General features: G+C 40.1%; 1 pseudogene across 1 annotated transcript in view; it reads left to right on the top strand.

Moving 5' to 3' along the window:
• The window catches only part of LOC149207737 (dynamin-related protein 3A-like), a 409,797-nt pseudogene that overhangs the window by 78,816 nt on the left and 307,370 nt on the right, over positions 1–23,611 (top strand). Inside the window, exons 2-4 of the transcript XR_016252705.1 lie at positions 10,854–11,136; positions 11,312–11,340; positions 11,467–11,568. The product of XR_016252705.1 is annotated as a dynamin-related protein 3A-like (transcript). The remainder of the gene's footprint in view (positions 1–10,853; positions 11,137–11,311; positions 11,341–11,466; positions 11,569–23,611) is intronic.

Genomic DNA, 23,611 nt, shown 5'->3' with positions numbered 1-23,611 from the left:
TGTTCAGAGGCTAGCTGAGGAGGTTTGTACTAGTATTCTTTGATGACATCTTGATCTACAACAGGACGTGGGAGGAGCACCTGCAACACCTAGAGACAATATTGCGTATCTTGGAGGAGCAACAGTTCTACGCCAAGATGTCTAAGTGCGAGTTTGGGCTGACAGAGATGCTCTACTTGGGGCACATCATAGGCGCAGATGGGGTCAAGGTGCATGAGGAGAAGATTCAGGCCATTTGGGATTGGTCAGAGCCTCAAGATGTGACAACGCTGAGAGGATTTTTGGGCATCTGTACTTATTATCAGAAGTTCGTGAAGGGCTTCTCACAGTTGGCAACACCCCTTATTGATCTGACTAAGAAGGGGGCTTTTGCATGGACAGATGAGAGCTCAGGCAACATTTGATCGCCTCAAGGAGGTGATGAGTTGTTGCCCAATATTGGCACTTCCAGATTTTACACAGCCTTTCACATTGGAGTGTGATGCATCAGGTGTGGGGATAGGGGTAGTCTTGTCCCAAGGAGGGAACCCCATTTCTTTTGAGAGCCGGAAGCTCCTACCACATGAGATGTCATATTCCATATATGACAAGGAGATGTTGGCCATAATGCATGCATTGGCCAAGTTTAGACAATACTTGGTGGGGAACCGATTTTGGGTGAAGACGGATCACAACAATCTTTTCCACTTCATGGGGCAACAAGGCCTCAATGATAGGCAGTAGAGGTGGGTTAGAAAGGTGTAGGCCTACGATTTTGATATTGAGTATGTGCGGGGGAAGCACAACGTGGTGGCGGATGCACTATCCAGGAGACCCGCAGGACTTTCACTCATGAGCATTTGCCATGATTGGAAGGCACAACTATTAGTAGAGTACTCCAAGGATCATCGGGCATGCGAGATCTTGGAGGGAAACTATGCAGATGAGCGCTACAGGGTGATGGATGAGGTTATATATTACAAAGGGCGCATATTCTTGGTTTTGGGGTCCCAGTTAAGGGAGCACGTCCTTTGTGCAACTCATGATTCTCCCTTGTCTGGACACTAGGGGTTCAGGAAGACTTATATGGCAGTGAGAGAGCACTTCACCTGGAAGGGCCTCAAAGGGGACGTGTTGAGGCATGTGCAGGAGTGCAAGGCTTGTTAGAGGAACAAAGGAGAGTTGACCCATCTAATGGGACTATTGCAACCTCTTCCCATCCCTGAGGGGAAATGGGAGAGTATCTCTATGGACTTCATCACCAGACTTCCCTTGGTACAAGGGAAGGATTGTATTTTTGTGGTGGTCGACCGACTGACCAAGTTTGCACATTTCTTTGCCATTCCGACATGATATTCAGCTTCATAGGTGGCAGAGTTGTTCTTTAGGGAGGTCTTTCGCTTGCATAGACTCCCTATGACCATAGTCAGTTATTGAGATCAGTGTTGGTAATATCGGTATCGGGAAAATATCGGCGAGGGTCCAGAAAATATCTTATCGGCAATATTGGCGAAAATATCGGCAAATATCGGCAAGCATAAAAAATGCATAATATATTCATTTTTCAAAGATTTTTAAACATATAAAGCAATAACAACATGAAATAAACACATTGGCACATAAATATGAAGAAAACACTGATATATATGATGTCAAATAGAAATTATACATCAAAGGCGATACCAAATCCCGCTGATCCCTGATAATTGTCCATTCAAGGACTCAAATGTGGAGAACCAATACAAAATAACATCACATATATAAAAGTATCTCATCATCATGAGTTATATGTAGCATAACAAATAAAACTAGCAGCTATCTATCTGAAATCACTGCCCTCTCCCCCTTTTACGGGAAAACATGATGCGCTGTTTACCAGGCCTGCCCCTAGTAGTAGGAGGCCCTGACCCTGCCTTTGCACCTGATGTCAAATAATGAGTGCTAGGTATGGGGCTATGCTCTCCTATATTTATAGCAGATGGTGTTGATGCTAATGCTCCCGCAGTGTTGCAGGTTGCAGCTTATCTAATCAAATTAAAATATAATTACTTCTCAAAGTTCATAGTTCACTTTAAAAAAATAAATAGAATCAAAATTTACTATTTAGAAATTAGAATGTGATATGCTTGGTCTTGATTCTTGAATATTCAATGTTCATTGTTCATGTACAACTTACAAGCACATAAGAAAATAACTAAAGTCTAATCCTATTGATTTCCTCTGCCCCTCTTGCGAGAAAATGCCACAACTTTCCCTTTCCCTCTAGATGTAGATGCTGGTGCTGGTGGAGTTGGTAGTGGAGTTTGCTATGCTCTAGAAGCTGAAGAACTAGAAGTAGGAGCTATAGGAGGTAGACCACGTCCTCTACTGGTGGCAGGGGTAGCCCGGGCAGGTGGTGTCACCTGGAAACATTACAATCTCCCAATCCTGAAATCCTAAAAAACTTACAAGTCTGCTGCATTTTGAATGAAGTCTAAAATTCTACTTTCTCCATATGAAATCCAATGAGGCCGGAACCACTCTCAAACATCCTGAGTCATTTCATGGTAATGTTAAAAATTTAAGTAAAAAGATGAAAATGAAGATTAAGGAGAATGTCACTTTTACTTTAAGAATTTAACATTACCATGAATAGCATATCAATACTAGGGCCTAGAACGCTCAAACCCTCCTTGGCAGCAACCACATAGCTCTCCCCTTCCTTCTCCAGCAATCAGAAATGAAAATGATATGAAAAAAAACCAAAATCAAATTTTTATAGGCCATGCAGAAATTTTTTACAGTCACCGGGCGATATTTTTGATCGTCGCGCGATATTTTCCGAAATATCGGCGATATTTCGGAAATCGCGCGATATTTTCAAAAGCCGAAAATATCGCGATATTTTGTCGGCGATATATCGGCTCGCCGAAAATATCACGATATTATATTATCAACACCGATTGAGATAGTTGATTCATGGGGGGATTTTGGTAGGAGCTTTTCAGGTTAGTTGGCACCGAGCTCACCCTGAGCACCAGTTATCATCCACAGACCGACGACTAGACAAAGAGGGTGAACCAGTGGTTAGAGGGCTATCTCAGGAACTATGTGACAGGGTAGTAGAGGGCTTGGATTCGATGGTTGCATTTGGGAGAGTATTGTTACAACACGACACATCACATGTCCATTGGTATGACTCCTTTCCGTGCTTTATATGGGTATGATGCTTTGTCTTTTGTTGACATTGTTTTTGGAGACAGCAGGGCCCCAAAGGCCAAAGATTGGATCCTAGAGAGCCAAGATATCCTTAAGGCTCTTAAGGATAACTTGCAGGCAACTCAGAATCAACAAAAGATTAATGCTGATAGACATTGAGTGGAGAGGCATTTCGAGGAAGGGGACTTGGTGTACCTTCGGTTGCAGCCATACCAACAATCCACACTAAAGCAAAAGGAGACTGAGAAGTTGCAGCCGAGATTTTTTGGACCTTACAAGGTGATCAAGAGAATTGGAGAGGTGGCTTACGAGTTGGAGCTACCACCAGGGAGCAGGATCCATAATATTTTTCATGTTTCATGCCTCAAAAGGGTGTTGGGGCAACAGGTTACAGTAGTTGTGGAGTTGCCTCCACTTGATGATGAGGGCATCTGATTTTAGATTCGGAGTACATCTTGGAGACCAGGGAAAGGAAGCTCAGAAGTAGGATCATTCGACTAAAAGGAAAGGGATTTCTCTCGATGGTTGAGGACATTAAGGGTGGTGATGAGGCCTCAGGTGGTGAGGTCATAGGTTGCAAGGAGGATAGGTCTAAGGAGGAGACTGCATAGAGTGTAGGAGAGGCTCTAACACCATGAGTACTTTTAATTGAGACAGTGCAGCCCACAGGACACAGTGAGGGCCATTCGGAGATTAGGCCTTGCTAGCTTTTATACTGCTACTGCTACTGGTGCTGGTGCTGTGGATAAGTTAGTGCTGGAGAAACAGGTGGTGGATAAGCTGGATCAACAACTGCATAAACGACTGCTTCATCTATATTGACTTATTGACAAAACAACATAATCAACAACTTCAACACCAGAGGCAAGGAGCTCCTACCCATACCTGGTCTTCATGTGGATTTGGAAGAGAGAGAACTTAGCACGACCATACAGATCGATCCACCTACTGGATCATCCAAGGAGGTGGACATGGATCCCTCGAAGATGATTATAGGAACCGTCTCACCGATTGACAAGAGCACGCGATTGATCAAGGTGGTAGGGTCAAGGAGTTTAGATATGGGGTGAGGTCGCCCTCCCCTATCACATAGGAGATGAACCTCAGAGAATACTTGGTGCGTTGGAACAGCTTGTCGGACGCGGATGCTACTTGGGAGGGTGAGTACATACTTGAGCATCCAACATTGAAGTTGGTTGGGGGCAAGCAACATTTGGGAGGGGAGGACTGTCATATCCCTTCCTAAATTAATTTGGAACAAGATTAATTATTACATTTTGTGGCCAATTTTGGAGGTGATGGGGGACCATTCGATTTTATTAGGAGATTAGACTTAGTATAAGTTATTTTGATGTGATTAAGTTGTTGTGGTTAAGTTATACGTGGGGGCCATCCACACTAGGAGAATATGCATCCCTTAGTTCGATTTGCATGGAGGGGAAATTGTTGGTTAAGTGAGAGACCCATGATGGAAGGAAAATGGAGGGAAAAGTGCTCCACGAAATCTATACGAGGAAGGCAACTCTCTTCATTTCATCATCTTTGGCATATCGAATTTCTCTTTGGTTGTTCGAGCTGCTTAGCCGAGTCACTTGCTATTTAGCAAGAGTTCTTCAAGCGGAGAGCTCACCCTTTCTTCGGGGGACTTCGAGTGCCACCCTAGAGAGGTTCATCTTTAGTCTTTCGGAGGAGGTTTTCGTTGTGATTTCTAGCAGTTGCATCCATCTTCTCCAAGTGGTGCGTATTTCTGGAGGACGCAGTGAAGGGAGGTCGAGTTGTGATTGCAACATCTTTTTGAGGAGGTTTGGCCGGGAGAAATTCGGGAAGGGAGGCATAGTTATTGGGCTGGCATCTTGGTGAGTCTTGGAGCTGGAGGAGAGAGCTCCCATCCAGTTTGACTTTCGCACTTCCTAGGCAAGTGAAAAAATAGAGTATTGTGCACACGTGGGAAGAGAAGCTTCAGTTGTTGAGGTTTGTCTTTGCCAGGAGAGTTGGGGGAAACACTTGTACAGGAGATTGCTACTTTTCCGGAGCCTTGGAGGAGGATTTTGTTGGTATCTTTGTAGGTCGTATTCTTGACCAATCTTGGAGAGTGTAGGGCCTCTTGGACTTCGATTTTGGGAGGTTGGATTCATACCAAACTCTTTCTGGGTTTTGGTCAAGGAGCTTGGGGTTAATTTTGTAGCATTTTTTGAGCACCGAAGGTGGAGTTTCTTGCAGTTGCTTTCCAGCCATCAGTGTAGTTTTCTAGGGCAGCGTAGAGCATTAGAGAAGCAGTCATTTCCAACATTTGAGATCATTGTATTATCACTTGGGTTTTGTCACGCTTGCCATCGAGGCAAGCTCAGGTGCATTCCTCCATACTATTGTACTTGCTCCAATGATTAATAAAATGGCTTAGCTGGTTCTATTTCTGGAGTTTTAATCAGCATTTGCTGGGTGTTTATAATTTGTGTTGTAAATCAGTTTTGCCTTGCACATTACTGTTTATTCTAGTTTGGAACATTACACACAAATAAGTTCTGCGGAAGCTAAATAAAATGCTGGAACTAAGAAAATAGATGCACACAGAGTAAAATCGACACAATAATTTTTGGACAATAGATGATGGTTTATTTTATTTTATGCTGCAGTAAAGTATGAGTATAAGAATCTGGCTGTCTTATTGGCCTTCCTCCAACAAATAATCTTGCTAAATAATTTGGAGAAAATTTCTCCCTCATGCAAAATCACTGAGCCTCCCTCTGGCTTCTCGCACTCCTGGCTTGCGCAGTTCTTACAACCTCTGAAATCTCTCCAAAATTGGTCGTCTAGCCTTCTTCTACCAATGGAAAAATTCGCTTTACCTTTCAAAATGGCTTTCCGGTCTCCGACAGTTGATCTAACCACTTTTCGACAATTCCCTCTGCTAATCTGTCTAACTTGCACCACTTGGAGGACTTTCTCTGCAAAATTTTTCGGTCTCCCCTCTGTTGGCTCTTTGACACTAGAAAATCATCGGGAAATTCCTCCAGAATTTCTTTTTGCTGCTCCCTTTCTCTCATGCTCTCCTTCTAGCTCGAACTCTTCTTCCTTGCTCAATCTCTACAACTGGATAGCTCGATATGCCAAGGAACTCACTCTCCTTGTGTCTCACTATTATTGCTCGATGATGTCTATCTTCGTCGATCTCCTCTTATAATCTCTCGTTGGAGCACTGACAACCATGATTAAATTGTTATTAGTAGCTAAGATCATCTTAGACTCGATCTGTGTGTGTCTCTAGAGATTTCTTGATCTTTCTCAATTAATTGCTGTTAATTAATCAATTTTCCTAAGTTAGACTTAAACATTTTTTAGTTATTGATCAATTAACTTAATTGAGTGGTCTCTAGGTGTTTTCTCTCGAAACCTTTTTTGGGTTTTGGAGATCTTTTGCTCCTTAGACTCTCTGACACAAATCGAGACTAGAACACTTGTTTGATGCTACCAAAAACTAACACTCCCTCTTAGCGAGGAAGGTGTTCTGTCTTCTCCATACTACTACTATAGCCATTGGCTTGATAAATAGGTTGTAGCTTGTAGCTTGACCACCTCACACTATTTATGTCTGACAATTGTGATACAACTAGCTCTCACTGTCCATCAACACTGCACATACTTTGATTCGTCTGCTAACCTTGTAGTTGAACCACTCTGCATATACGCTGTGCCTCCCTGCACTGCTGCCAACACTGCTTGTGCTGCATCTGATCTCATGTTGCTGCAACTACTGCAATTGAGAACTATGTACAGATCCACTATGTCCTGGTATTAGCTCTGCGGCTATCTCATGAGTCTTTGACTGCAACTAGTCTCTGCATTATCTTTTGAGTAATTGTCTGTGCTCATCTATCTCTGCGCCCCTATTGTAACTCACTGCAACTAGTCTCTCCATTGTCTCTCAGGATTTGACTGCATCTACTGACACTGATCCTCCTGTTACTTAAAACTGTGGGCCCCTGTAGCAAAGGTAATGATCCAAGAGGAAACATTTGTCCGATGTTGCCCTCGTTGGACCTTGCCCAAATCTGTAACTCTAAAACCTCACGCTCCTCCGTCTGGAGGTATAGCTGCTATCAATGCAAACTCCTCCAACCTGGAGGTTAACTCATCTATCTCTGTCGAAGTTGCAGTCTGCTCGCCCTTCTTGTCCTTCTTTTTCTTGGGACACTGGGTGCTATAGTGACCAAACTCACCACATCTAAAGTATTTGATCTTCGATAGATCCTTCTTCTTCTTCTCGCTTCCCTTTGAGCTCTGCCCCTGAGTGGGACCCTTCTTCGCTTTCCCTTTACTCACAGGGCTATATTCTTCTCTTCCTCCTTCTCAGCCTTTGGTCCTCTGCTGTTGCTGCTGATATTGCCTTCGACAAGACTGAGCCTTAACTCCTCTTGCGTGAAGTCACTCCATAGGCGTTCCCAATCTGGTAGCGATCTCATCCAGTGATCCCCTGAACAAAGGTCCTCCATTCTTTGGAAAATCCATTTATAGCGACCCGCACAAGGTCTTTGTCATCGAGCTTCTCACCTACATCTGCTAGGTCATCACAAATATTCTGGATTCTGGTGAGATAGGGAGTCACGCCTTCACCCTTCTGCATCTTTGTGGTCCTCAACTTCTCCTTGAGAATCATTTTACGATTCTCTGATGGATCTTGGTTAGTTTTACAACATCTCACATCTCGTTGTTTCCTTCTCTGCAATGTGTGGAACGATATGATCTCGGATCCCATTAAAGACCATCCTCTTTGTCTTGGCCATCTCTTTCTTGAAGATAGCCAATTGTTGTGGATTTGCTGGCTCTGCCATGACATTTGTCATGAAATCCTTTAGACCATGCTCATCTAATAGAAACTGTATTCTGGCCTTCGAGATGCCAAAATTTGGGGCTCTGTCAAGTCTATCATGATCTCTGAGACTTGTTGTGGCCATCCCTGTGAAAACTCAAGAATTGGGAAATGTACTAAAATCTCCTCTCTTTCCTATGGCCGTGCTTCTGCTACTCGCACTTCCTCAAGAAATGCGCATATTTGCTCCTGCTTGCCTCTGGGAGTCCTTCTCTGAAACTCACACTGCCTCCTCTACCTTCACTGGGCAACTAGCTTAATGTTTCAGAAGTCCTTCTTTGGAATCTGGTACACGATTTGTCGCTCTTAAAGCTTGCATTGGTTGACTGACAAAACTGCTACTACCTACTCCAACTGGAAATTACAGATCTCCTGAAAACTAGAAGCTGGAAACCCTTTGAGAAAACTTATTCATTGTGCTTTTCTCTTCCACCTAGCACTGATCTATTGCTGCAAAACTTGCTGCAAACCAACTGCACCCAGATCTGCTCAACGAAATCATTGATCTGCTCACTGAAACCCTCTATCCAGCAAATCCATTGCCTACAAATTATGCTTCTAAGGCTATTCGAATATTTCCTCCACCTGGAACTGGAAATCGAACCTCCTACCTCTGCAATTCACATTCCTAGCTGGCTTGCATAGATCTGGAGAAATTTTGCTCAGTTCTCCCTCTGAAACTGCAAAATTTTATCCTCTCGCCTTTGAGCCCATGATCTGATCAAAGTTGCTCTGATATCATGTGAAATTTCCTTGAAGTGCAGTAACTGAAATTTAATCTTCTAACTAGTTACTGTTTATTAATTTTCTGATTAATACCGAATAAATCACGTTGCAATTCTTCACAAATAAATTTTGCAGAAGCTAAATAAAATGATGGAACTGAGAAAATAGATGCACACACACAATAAAATCAACACAATCATTTTTGGACAAAGGTCCATGAAAAACTTTGGAGGGAAAACCACTGCAGCAGATTAGGGTTTATTTTATTATTATGCAGCAGTAAAATCTGAGTACAATAATCTGGATGCCTTACTGGCAATCCTCCAGCAACTAGTCTCGCCAAATAATTTGGAGAAAATTTCTCCCTTATGCAAAACCACTAAGCCTCCCTCTGGCTTGCTTGCATTGCCTTTTGGTTGCTCGCACTCCTGGCCTGCACAGTTCGTACGAACTCTGAAACAGCTCCAAAACTGGCTGTCTAACCTTTTCCTGCCACTGGAAAAATTCACTCTGCCTTTCAGAATGACTTTCTTGGCAATTCACTCTGCTGATCTAGTTAACTCACATCACTTGGACGACTTTCTCTGTAGAATATTTCGGCCTCCCCTTTGCTGGCTCTCCGACATTGGAAAATCACTGGGAAATTCCTCGGGAATTTCTCTCTGCTACTCCCTTTCTCTCTTGCTCTCCTTTTGGCTCAAACTGTTCTTCCTTGCTTGATCTACCAAGGAACTCACTCTCCATGTGTCTCACTACTGTCACTTGATGATGTCTATTTCCTTCCCACTGATCTGCTCTCATTACTGTCACTCGATGATGTCTATCTCCTTCCCACTGATCTGCTCTTATAATCTCTTGTTGGAGCACCAATGGCCATGATTAAATCGTTATCAACGGCTAAGATCATCTTAGACTCGATCTGTTTGAGTCTTTAGAGATTTCTTGACCTTTCTCAATTAATTATTGTTTTTTAATCCATTTTTCTAAGTTAGACTTGGGCATTTTTAAATTATTGATCAATTAACTTAATTGAGTGGTCTCTATGTGTTTTCTCCTGAAACCTTTTCTGGGTTTTGGAGATCTTGTGTTCCTTAGACTCATACACAGATCGAGACTAGAACACCTGTCCGATGCTACCAAAAACTAACACAAAGACTGCAAAAAGTTAAGAACTAAAACCAATTAGACTTTTTCCTCTTCTAGTCAACCTTTGTATTTTTGGTCTTTGTTTTCAAAGTTCAATGCTGAAATAATATAGGTGTCTGGGGGCAATTGGGAGTCATTTCAGAGAATCATGGAAAAAATGAACAGACAAACGTTTATAATGTTCAAAAACCAAGATGAAGGTGTTTTTTATTGATTTCCGGTAACTACATTCTTTTTAAATTTTGCCAGAGTTTTTATCTTTTCTATTTGACATAGGTCTGGACCTACATGGAAAATGAGCAAGAATATGTATATACAGAGGTTAATATAGTCATTATTCTACACATGGACGTATGATTGGATATATGTATGTACTAGGCTTATGGCTCAATACTTGGATAATCAGTAGGCAAAAACAAGCACTTATGATACGCTTATTTTTTTTCATGTTTTAGAATTTGTGCTGTCAGAACTAGAGAACTAGAATTGAAGGAAGCTTTTTGATTTATGTGGTGCCAAGGTGGGATAATCCACTCTTAGAAGAGAGATCTAATATGACTACGGGTAAACAACAAATTCCAATACTTATATGGACTCTGGAGAGCCAGTTTTCTAAGTGGTAGCTAATTCCCATGATAAGATAAGAATTTCCGAGTGGTCAGAACTTTGAGATGATATATATAATCATTTCCTTCATGTGCTTTTTGGAGTAGTGTTGCAACAGTCATCCCCCTTTAGCTCTCTGTATTTTTAAAATTATACAACGTATTGTACATCTTCCGCGGAAGAATAAAAATAAAATTTCTGTGACTGATGTTGGGGGTATGTTAGGGTTCGATAGAATTTCTTATTCGAGAGCTTGAAGACTTTAGATATTGCTTCTATGCCTTTTTTTTTCCTCAAAGTTGTATTCTGATATCAAGAGATTTTACTGCAGGCTGAGACAGAGAAGGAAGTGGGGTTAAACAAGGGTGTATCTGACAAGCAAATCAGGTTAAAAATATTTTCTCCAAATGTCCTCAATATAACATTGGTCGACTTACCTGGGATAACAAGGGTTCCAGTGGGTGATCAACCTTCAGATATAGAGGCTAGAATCAGAACAATGATTCTATCATACATTAAGCACGAGACGTGCATCATCCTAGCTGTTTCTCCTGCAAACTCTGATTTGTCAAATTCAGATGCCCTTCAGATGGCAAGAATGGCTGACCCTGATGGTAAGTATGCTTTGAACCATGCTTGAATTGGGAAAGCTGGCAGTTTCTTTGCAATTGTATTTCATATGGCCTTATTCATCTTCAGCAATGGGGCTTGTTGATTAAATGGTTATTGCTGTACTGCTCTGGCAAATTGGGATACTCTTAATGCCTAATGTGGTAATTCTTGTTGCAGGATCTCGAACCATCGGTGTGATAACAAAGGTAATAATTTTCTAATGGTTGTAAGATGATTTTAGATGCTCTTAATATGGCAAAATTTTGAATGCTTTCAATAAAGCATTGAATTATTTGGACTAGAATTTATATCTGAATTGGATGTTTGTGCAGCTCGATATTATGGACAGGGGAACTGATGCTCGTAACTTCCTTCTTGGAAATGTTGTCCCCCTTCGACTTGGCTATATAGGGATTGTAAATCGCAGTCAAGAGGTATGACTAAAATACATATTATCATTTATGTAAACTGCCTTAACAATAAGTAATTTTCACCTTTTATGGTGCATCTTATAAATTGTTCGATATTTTTGTTTAGTCTTATCGTAACATGTTTATACTTATCGCATTTCATGGTTCTCATGTTATCTAATCTTACTCACTTAAGCAAGTCCCTTACTTTGAAATCATAGGGGAAGAACTGATTGCCTTCTTATACCTCATAACAAATTTTATGAGGATGACAAAAGTATCGTTTAATTGGCAATAAGATATACGAAAGGAAGGATACAAATACTTCATATAGATCATCCTCGTGTGATGGTTATGATAAAGATCCTAGATGGTTTTTTCTGCTTTAGAAGAATTATGATTTAGATCATAGATGTTTTTCTTCATATGCTTTAGAAGAAATGGTAATCTCTTCCTTTTCAAAATTGGAAGTATGAAGAAGCGTTAGCCAGAAGGGATTTAATTACATATCATTAGTACGATTTCCTGTTAGATTTTTTTACATTATAAAATTCCCACCGTAGTGATGTTAAACTAGAGTAACCCATAACCATGTTAAATTGTCATAGCTATATTAAATTAGGGAAAACTTCAGCCATGTTAAATTGCCATAGCCATGGTGATTTGGACCTGCTATTTGTCATTATTTTTGGGCATGGGATACACTTCATCGATTTCATGAAATCTTACCTCATCAATCATTACTCTTGTTTTGCTTTGATGTCATGGATAAAGGCAATTAACCTTGCTTTCATTTCCTCCATTTATCATGATTACCTTGTTGAACTCCTTGCCTTAGCTTTGTAATTGTTCTCATTGTTCATAGTTATGATATTTAACATATCATGGAGGGTCCTCCCAATCTTAACACATACTCGTCAAGAGCTCCATCAAAACTCCATACTGGCTATAATAATTGTTGTCCACTTTTGAGAGGATTGATATCACTTGCTTTGTTGTTTCACGGGGTAAGATGAATGCATTCTCACTCAAACCTTGAAAACGCTCATCTCTTTAAACACCATTTCATTCCTTCCCAACTTCCATGCACAATGGCCTACATTTCGGTTATATGAGTCCCATTCACTTAATGAAATGCTTCCATCTATGATCTTATCCTTTTCCTCAGCAGTGACACGTAGGGTGATTCAAAAGATTGTAATTTTAACTAGATAAACACAAAATTACATTGCATAGATGCCTGAAATCATGTAGATTGTACATGAAGATACACATAGGTTTTGAAAAGCAGAACGTCAGCATCCAGTGTATTCCCTAAAGAAAAATCGTTTCGAGTCCTCAAACAAAAAACATAATTTTTCACTTAGAGCATGACTAGAAAGAAAGGTCTACACAGTCACTTATATGCAGCAGGAAATGTTTCAACTGACATATTGTGTATTCCCTTCCGTGGACAAAAGATTGTAATTTTAACTAGATAAACACAAAATTACATTGCATAGATGCCTGAAATCATTTAGATAGTACATGAAGATATGCATAGGTTCTGAAAAGGAGAACTTCAACATCCAGTGTATTGTTGGAATTTCTAAGTCTAACTGTTAGAAATCCTTCCTGTATTTTCTGATTTATTTCTTCCTACTTGTTCTGTTAATTAACAAGTTATTTACCATGTAAATACTGAAAATAAATACAAGTACAGCCTCAACACATACAGATCATCAACTGAAGAAAAACAAGCACACAAGTGACACCGTTATTTTTGGGCCAATGTCCCCGGAAAAACCCAATTTGGGAAAACCAGTGTAGCTATCTGAGGGTTTTATTATTAAGCAGTTTCAGAATACAATCTGGGTGCCAGAAATGGCTCACCCAACAGAGAATGCTCTCGACAGTAGTACCTCTCAGTCGGAGATAGATATCAACGCCAATCTGCCCCACAAAATATCCTAGCGTCAACCTCTAGGGTCTGCGTCAACCTCTCTGGCACAGCATCTGCCTAGCGTCAGCATTTGGAGCCTCTGCGTCTCCCACGCTGGCCCTCCTCAGGCTCTGCGCAGCTCCTGGCTGCCTCTGCATGGCCTCTGGTTGCTTCTGCGTGGCCTCTAGTTGGCTCTGCGTCAACCCTCTCCTGGCTTCTGCGCTGATGCTCCTGGTACTATCTCTGCCTCTTTGCTACTGCATTCACTGCCCCTTAGTTGCAACTCTGATCACTCCTTTGATTTCCTCAGTAAGCCCTGCCCCAGAAAATCGAATTCTTGATCAACTCGGTGTATTCTCCAAGTGACCCTTAAGCCTCCTCCTATACTTTTCTCATTGACATTTCAACGGCCGAGATTAAGTCCCTAATCAATGGCTAATATTAGATCTAACTTGATCCATGACTTTTGGACCATTTTAACTCAGTTTCATATTAATTCACATTAATATTTTATTTTCCCTAAGTTTAGACTTAGGGACTCCAGTAAAAATATTAATTATTTTAATATCTTCCAAACTGGTTAGATTCTGCCCAAACCATTTATGGGTATTGGAGATCTCATGTGCTTTAGCCTCTCCACCAATTTTCGTGGCTAGAGCACATCCGATGCTACCCCAAATCAACATGTATTCCCTAAAGAAAAATTGTTTCAAGTCCTCAAACAAAATATAATTTTTTCACTCAAAGCATGACTAGAAAGAAAGGTTTACACAGTCCCTTATACGCAATAGGAAATGTTTCAACTGACATATTGTCATATACATTCTTCAAAAAAAAAACACAAAGACCAATACCACATAGCAGTTATACAATTGGAAGATGTCAATATTTATCAAAAAGACCATCAGCATGTTCGTAGATGATCCATACACCATGAGTCAGCAGAAGACCTTCCTTTGAGAGAGCATCTACATTCTGGTTACTTTCCCTATAGACATGAATAAAAATGATATGATCAGAAGCTTGAATTAAGCCAAGAATCTCATGAAGCACAGGTGCCTGAACTAGCACCCTATTGGAAAGTCCAACCATAGGTGCTAACTTGCGGCAACAATATGGGAATTGCACCACTATCACCTCAGTGCAATATCCCATTCACTTTAAGCCAGCTCCCAAAGGCTAATGGGGGTATTCCTATCTATCATTTGTTAAATTCTGTAGCTGCAGAAGGTCTTCTAGCTTAGTGTCTTAGCTAGGAGGATCTTGTTTTGCCTCTTTAGGAGCTTGCACGTGACATGCAAGGTATGCATGAGAGTCACATGCGACATGCAAGGTATGCATGAAGGTTGCATGAGACATTGTTGAGATATTGTCATTAATGGCAAAACAAAGGGATGACTGTGAACAATCCAAGATAATGGATCACTATCAAGAAATGTTCTATCCTAAGGCAACTTTTGATAGCTTATACATTGCTTTGCAATTAAGAATATTGATACCCTCCTGTTATATCAATGGTCACATATATTTTGTTCTTTGTAAGGAAAAATGAACAGCTTATGATTGTGATCTTCATTATCTTAATCTATTGTCTATTGAAGCCTATTGTTGCACTCAAGTCTCAAGTAACCAGATTTTTCAAATGTCTTTAATCTGCAAAGCAAGGCTACAGAAGTCACGTTTCCTACAATTAAATATATAGGGAATTAGATTGTCCTTCACTGCATCTACAATTAGATTCATAGCCCAGATATCTGTTTCCTTGTATTTTTCTTTTCCTGTATCATCCGTGGGTTCCTTCACCTTTCCTTGAAGAAAATCCAATACTTTATGTTTTGCAAGGATGAGATCCTTCCTCTTTTTCCATGCTCTATAGTTGGTGGCCCCTTCTAGCTTATTTTCTGTCTTCATTGAAGTTGCCATAGATTTTCTAGATGTAGATTCTTCCCTTTAATAAGCCTTTTCCTTATGATCTTTGTCTTGAAACTTTTCTTTGATCCTTCCTCCTTTTAATAAACCATGTCACAAAATAAAAAAGGCAGAAATATTTTCTTATATTGACAATTACTTGTGATATTCTTTTATTCTTATTAGCTTTCTTTATGTTTTTCTTAATCTTCTTCTCATGAAACAATCATCAAATCAAAAGCATGAAGATCATTGACACCAGAACTAGGCACTCAACCAGGTCTAAAACCCCTATGAAGGGAAAAACCTAGTCAAACTCTTGTTAAAATATGAAGGTTCTATGCAGAAACTTAACAATTCTTTGTAGAAATTTGAAAGCTCTATGCAGAAAACTGAATGTACTTTGCTTAAAACTTAATGTACTTTGCAGAAGACTGAATGTTCTTTGCAGAAAACTGAGTGTTCTATGTTGAGACTTGAAAGTACTTTGCAGAAAACTAAATGTTCTATGTTGTTACAATTACTTAGAATGCAAATTTATTCTTCAAAATTTTTTAGATTTACAATTGTAGATAAAACATAAACTTAAGGATCATATGAAGATAACCAAGCACAAATATGAGACACTGAGATTTAGGTCCAATGATTAGGGCAAAACCCCTCAAGGGAGAAAACCCAAATGATTCTTATTCTATTAGATTTTTTCAATTGTTCAACAGAGTACAGATAGAGAGAATGAGAATGAATAAAGTCTTGCTTTTTGCTTGAAGATCTCCTCCTTCTCTTGATCAGATCTTGTTCTTCACACTTGTTTCAGCTCTTCCCCTACTCTTTCTCTTCAATTGCTCTCACACTTCTCTTGCACACACTCAACACTTGCTCTCCTTTTTCACAATGAACATACTACGCTCAACTCTCACTTGCTCTTGCTTAAATAGATGAGAAAGGAGAGGAGTTACAAAATGAATTCATGCCTTGAGCCAACAATAGGAGAATTGAATTCCATGATGGAGGAGTTACTTGAGGAGAAGTGTAGCTCATCCCAAGAATAGAGAGATAGGTATCCTTGTATTGAGGAGTTACAATTCGAATTAGGGAGAGAGAGAGAGAGATACACTTAAACATGAGAGAATATTTGGTGAGAGTTACAAATCGAATTAAGTGAGGGAGTTACAAGTGCATTTAATGAGGAGTTACACTTTTGCCATACATCAAATTAGTGAGGAAGAGTAACCTTCTCTTAAGTGTGGAGTCACTATTTTTTTAAGAGAGAGCTTTGATTTGCCAAGTAAGAGATTCTCAATTTAATTGACTTATTCCATGAGACTATTGATAATTCGTTTTTATTAATCCATTAAAGGTGAGTGACTTTAGACTATTTTAAATAATAGTATAATAATAATAATACTAGTAAGGATAAAATATTAATTCTTGACTTGTATATTCATGATTGATTTGATTTTAAAGTGGATTCCATATGTCGAGATCATCCTTGACCATTTCAACATGACTTTCTATTTTGGAAAGTCATTTCCAAATTGAGATGTGACTTACTATTTTTGGAAAGTTTAGAATTATCAGAAATGAAATTTTATTATAGGTGGTTCAAACATAACTAGAAGATATGATTTCTTCTAGGAGAAATTCATCCTTGAGCTGCCAAATTTTAACACTCTTTCAACTAGGGAGGAATATCTCTGCTTCCTTTGATCGCTTTCATTCATCTCAGTTCAACTCTGCTCTGTAACATCTGCAACAATGAAGTCACAATCTAAAGAAGAATCTTCCACTTGACACAAATTTGGAAAGGAAAGGATCATCGCATGGACAAGACTCAAACAAGTCACATAGAGAAGAATCAAACACAACCAAGTTTCATTAAACGTTAAGTGGTGGAACACTACATCTTAAACAAGTCACATAGACAAGTCTCACTACACCTATTGACCAGAGAGGTGGCTCTTCCCACGTCCCAAATTGTGGTTCAGATGCATACTAAGGCCTACTCTTGTGGCACAACTACACAAGAGGTCCCTCATCCTCAAGAGCTTTCCGACATCATTCCCTAATCATGTGAGCTTTGACAGGGGGAAGGCAACTCAGTGTTCTCAGTCAGTTGTGACCGAATCCTGGAAGGGTCACATCCATAAGTCCACGTTGCTCTATAAAACCAAGAACTTTCCTTTAGGTAAAGGTTTGGTAAAATTGTTAGCTATCTAATCATCAATGGAGATGTGATGGAGCCTTACTGCTCCTCTCTGTACCATATCCCGGATATAGTGGTACTTGGTCTCAGTATGCTTGGACTTGTCATGAAACACATGATTTTCCGCAAGACGAATCACCTGTGGAAGGATTAGTGCCTCGTCCTTTGGGAGAGATGGAGTCAAGGGGAATTTATTGTTTGGAAAGAATTCACCTAGTTAAGGAGGCCTCCAAGCAACTTTGCATGGCATTAGGGCATGAGAATCGCTGCTTCAAGGACTTTATACTTCGATTTGCAATAATTGATGACTTATCGAGATATATTTAACACAAATTATCTCTAGGAACATTCACCCATTCATACATGGCCCATGACATGATGCAACACTATAGAAGATCAAAATATCCAGCAATTTGTCGAGGAAAGTAGTAAATTTCAGATTTGTATAGCTAAAATCCCAACAACATTCATGTGACAAAGTAAATAACAAGAATAAGCATGAAAAGAGCACTTACATGTACAAAAGAGTATATCCAATCAACAAATTATGCCAATAATGAAGCTCCAAGACAAGAGAGATAGATCCAAACATCAAAATTCATTCATATCATCCAAAATCGTCCTCCAAAAGGGATAGCGAAAATCTCACAAGAGTTAATAATCCAATCCAAGTGATGATGATTAGAATGAATCACCTCACTTCTATTTATACAACCACTAATGACTTCGATTGCCTAATTTGGCCTAATTGAGCCCCAAATAATAAAATAATGTGCAATAATAACATCCCTTGGCGATAAGCCCATCAAGATAGCTCAACAATACAATAATAAGCCTCTCAAGAGGGTCGAATGATCAATAAAGTGAGTCGTTGGGCTTTTGAGGAGGCCTAGTGAAGTCCAGAATGTGCCATGATGTGAGAATAGACCTCAAACATAGTGGACAAGGGGTTGGCTCCTTTTCATCCAAGAAAATTCTTGTGGTGCCCCCAGGTAGGTGTGGAGGGTACAAGGGCATCCTCATGTGTCTCCAAATGAATCGAAAGTGCTTGTAAGCCATTTGTAAGGGCCCAGATAATAACATAAGCCCTCATCTAGACCCCAGATCATCTGCCAAGTGTGTGGTGTATGTGTGGAGCTGGCTGGGCATGGTGAACCAGATGCATCATCCTCATCCAAAAGGTGGAACACAAGCAATCAATGAGTGGTATTGGGGATCCATGAAGTACTCTTTGCTATGGTGGAGGCCCATGGCTCTCAACGCTCACCCTCCAAGTGCCAATGTGGTCCTCTGGAGGGCTAGGACCCCGTATAGGGAAACGAAGCCACAAATGGAGATCCACCTGCAATCTTGCATAAGATCCAATGCGTACCCTTTCGTCTCAGTACAACAAATCATTAGAATAATCAAGTAAAAGGGCTTACAAGTCATGGAATCAATGGGGCACTTCATGGTGGCATGCCCTTCCATAACAGGCTTTGGCTTGTACAAGTGTCTCCAAGCTCAATAAGGGGGTTAACCAAGGATCCTGTTAGGCAGTTTCAACCTTTAAAAGGGGTGACATGTCCATGGTACATCCCTCAAGTGGTAGGTGGCAAATGGTAAAGTAGTGGAATGGAGTGGAGATTAGGGGAATCATCCAGACCACATGTCATGGTACACGGGAAGCTATAATAAAGGAATTTCACACCTGGGTATATGAGTGTAGGAGGGAGCAAATCATGGTACATGATTTACCTCGACCTTTGTTTTTTAACACCCTTCCTCATATGCCTTTTGCCTTTGATTGATTTTTCTTCATAACTACTCGGGGCTCCAGGGGATGAGAGCATGTTGTGTGATACATAGCAGTGGGTACCCCCTAAAGGTGGGGTAGTTCATTACCCATCAGGGGTTGGCACAATCCTGAGTTCCTTAATGACGGAGGGGGCTCATTTAGGGCCCATAAGAACCAGGGTGATGGCCATGGATAAGAGGTAGAGCTCATGTTTGGCTTTTGCTCACGTGCTTAATTTGTATGTCCCAACCATCTTTTGCATTTTGTGGTACATTTCTTTTTGAGAGTGTCCAAACTATGCTTTTTCTTTTCTTTTTAGTTGCATCAACCTTCGGGCATTTTCCCAGGCTCGACCCAAGGTCTGGACGAGGGGAGGCTAACCCTATGTGGACCCAGATGGGAAAAGGGATGAATGGGGCCTAAATGAGTGGAAGAGAGTGGTATATATGGTGTCGGGGAGTGGTACCACGTGTTGTTTCTCTACGATCTTGGGTGGTACTTAGGGACTTCAGCCCACTATGGTCTTCCTGCACTGCTCCAATGAAGACTAACGTAGGGAACGTAGGGCTGCCACCTATCACTGCAAGATGTCCATCTCTCACAACGAACACGGGCTAAAAGTCCTTCAACTGCTCCTCTGGTTCGTCAACCCTTGAGCTCAACAACTGACACTCTAGCAACTACTTTTGTCCATCAAAGTGTTGCACACCGGGCTCCAACTTAGGCACTATCACGTTGTCCTCCAGCAGACCATGAATGCCAAATCACTTTCCACACATTGTCCACTCTCACGCTGCCCTCCAACATACCACGAGTGACCAATCCTTGCTATAGCATCTACTCCTAGTTAGGGCATCCAACCACCTAGGAAACCCTTCCACATGACTGCTAACAAACTTCCAAACTGTCCTCTCCTAGGACCAATGTTACGAAAATCGTGATCGGGATTAAATCGGCGAGGGGGAAAAATCATAAAAATCAGGGAAAAATCAGTAAAAATCAAGAAAAAATCGTAAAATACAAAAATATTCATTTTTTTCAATATTTTTAATATCTAAAACATCTACAACATAAATAAATACATTGACACATAAATATGATAAAAGAACTAATATATAAGATGTGTAATATCATTTCTAGTGCTACATCACACATAACAGTGAATCATGTACTGTATAGTAAGTCCTGACTGTTGAGTCCCAACTCAACCTCAAAATATCAACAAAAAAATAATAATGTATCTCATATCATGAGTCATAATGTCATATACAATGAAATGAACCAAATAACTAATACTGCTGATTTCCTTTGCCCCACTTGCGAGAAAATGCAATAGCTTTCCCTTTCCCTCTAGATGTAAATGCCGGTGGAGTTGGTAGTGGACTTTGCTGTGCTCTAGAAGCTAAAGAACTAGGAGCTACAGGAGGTAGACCACGTCTTCTACTGGTGGCAGGGGTAGCCTGGGTAGGTGGTGTCACCTCCTCCTCCTCCTCCTCCCCCTCTACGCCTTCCACTACCTCCTACTCTAACCAGTCATCGACAGACTCCATGAAAGGCCTCTCGGCCTCAACCCTCGATGCAGCAGTGGTGTCAATCCCATCCAATGAGATGGCTTCCATATCATGTATTCTTTCAAGTTGCCTCACCCACAATCAAAGATTGTAGTAGATGTAGACCATGTCATTAAGTTGCTGGGACTCCAATTTGTACAAAGATCATAAAATAATAATTATAAAAAAATATTATTTAATGAATTCAAAAACTTAATTGGAAATTTGGAATATTTTAAGTTTTAAGTTTAACTTGTTGCGCTTCTTGCTGTGTATTTTTTCAAATACAATCCAGTTGTGCTCAGATCTTGAGGAGCTACATGTTTGGCTGAGGATTCATATGGCAAGCTTTTGCAGATGGGGTACTCTGGCACCATAGTGAGTCCACCATGCATCTACAACAAAATTAAAAATAAGATAAACATAAGAAAAAAATGAAATTTGAAAGTTGAAGCAAAGTATGAAGTTATGAACTTGAAGAGACAATGAAATTTGAAACAAACTAAAAAATACTTGGCATTTTAGTCTTTCTATCAACCACAACCATCTCAAAGCTAAATGTGCCACCTACCATCCTGTATATCTCCATTTCTTTGGAGATTTCTGCACGTTCTGCTGGAGATCGCACCATCTTCTAAACACAGGTTAAGAATTCATCCATGATCTCAACATCAAATAAGAATGCACATGGGTAAGAAAATGCGGGGTTCAGGTAGATCCCTGCAGCATGAATGGGACGATGGAGTGTGTTGTTCCATCATTCATCAATCACTTCCCATAGGAGGAGTTGTTTCTGAAACCCCTCATCTCCCTTATCATCATAGTAGGCTCGAATGGCTTTTTTGGCCCTATCCATGGCTTTATACAAATAGTCCATTGTGGGCTTCTCACCATCAACTAATCGAAGAACCTTTACCAAAGGTTCAGTAACGGTGCACACCTCCTGCACTCCCACCTAGAAGTTTTCTTGGTATGAAACTAATCAGCATATGGCCTCTCTCTTTGGTTTGTGGCTAATTGTCAAAGCACACCACTCCTCTGAAAGAAACATTCTCTTCACATCCCACATAGAATTCAAAAGGGATTGAAGAGATATGAAACTAGTGGCAAATCGTGTAATGGTGGGGCGCACCAACTCTTTGTTGTTGGTGAATTTTCTCATCAAGCTAAGCATAGATGCATGATTATATACAAATTTTGTAATGCTTTTTAATGAGTCAACAATATCTTTAACAAATGAAATTTTCCCTATGTCCTCCAACATCAAATCAATACAATGTGCAACACGAGGTGTCCAAAATAAAGTAGGAAGCCTCTCCATAAGCATCTTGCCAGCAGCAACATAATTTGCAGCATTGTCTGTTATGACTTGAACAACATGTTTTGCACCCACCTCCAAAATAAACACATCCAACAAATCATATAATAATTTTGCATCTTTGATATGTGAAGATGCATCAACAGAGTTTATAAACATTGTACCCGTGAGACAACTAACCAAGAAGTTTATAAGGGTTTTCCCCTTTTGGTTGGTCCAACCATTTGACATCACAGTGCATCCTGTTCATGCCCATGATGCCCTAAACTCCTCCAATCTTTTGGTGCAGTCAACCTTTTCATCTTGAAGAATGCGGCCTCTAAAGTCATCATAAGAAGGGATTTTGTACCCTGTGCAAACAATTGCAATAACATCAACAACAGGCTGGAAAAATGGATTATTCTTTGCAACACTGAAAGGAATATCACTCCAAAGAAGAAACTTGCCCAACAACTTGTCAGCTTGTTCTTTCTCATTTTTTTAAGCATTGAAGTAATAGATGGTTGTGAACCAGGCGTGGTTCTAGGAATAAAAAATGATGAGGTAGCTATAGGATTGGTTGTAGACATTGATGCTGAAGTAGAACCAGTGCCACTTCCATATTCACCTCCTACACTCTCCCTGCTAGTTTCTTCTTTAGATCTGCTTTGGTCACTTTGTTTTGCTCTAATTCTTCCAATGTTCTCATGGCTCTTCAGATGATTTCCGCATTTGTATTAGTGCAAGGCCCTACATCACATCCAGGGATTTGTGCAAGGTGATACTTCAATCTATAAACTCCCCCTGACATATGCTGCCCACACAACTTGCAAGACAAGTTCATTCGATCAAACCCTCCATCAGGGTCACCAAATTCCCACAGAGGGTCCAATTTCTTTGGCATGTTTGTAACTTGGTTGAACTCTTGAGTTTTAATGTAAGATGAAGTTTGAAGTTGAACCTTTGGCACAATAAGAATTGCAAGTTAAAAATAAAACATAAAATTACATAAATGACACAACACATTGAATTTTTGACCAAAAAAAACCTCAACTCAATTTAACAATAATAGAAAAATGCACATTCAAACCCAATAAAAAATGATGCAAAAAATTAAACTAATAAATCTAACAATCAAGTTTTTGCTTTTTTGACCAAAATCAACCCTTTCCACTCTATGCAAAAAAAAAAAAAAAAAAAAAAACCATCAAATCCACTAAAAAATCATTGATAATCAATGGGTTATAGAAACCCATGCAAAAATAAGAAAAAAACGAAAACAAAATCGCCAAATTTGGTGCCCATACCTGGAAACGACGGTTTGCCGAAGAAATTTGGTCTAAACACGAAGTTCTCTTCTTTGGGATGCTAAAATCTCCCATTTTTCTTCTCCTCTGCCCTAGTAGAT

This window comes from Pinus tabuliformis, chromosome 1_2 (assembly GCF_031772625.1).
Source record: "Pinus tabuliformis cultivar Carrire ecotype Pingquan chromosome 1_2, CPIR1, whole genome shotgun sequence".
NCBI classification, from domain to species: domain Eukaryota; kingdom Viridiplantae; phylum Streptophyta; class Pinopsida; order Pinales; family Pinaceae; genus Pinus; species Pinus tabuliformis.
The sequence above is the reverse complement of the archived record's forward strand: the minus strand, read 5'-3'. Positions and strand labels throughout refer to the sequence as shown.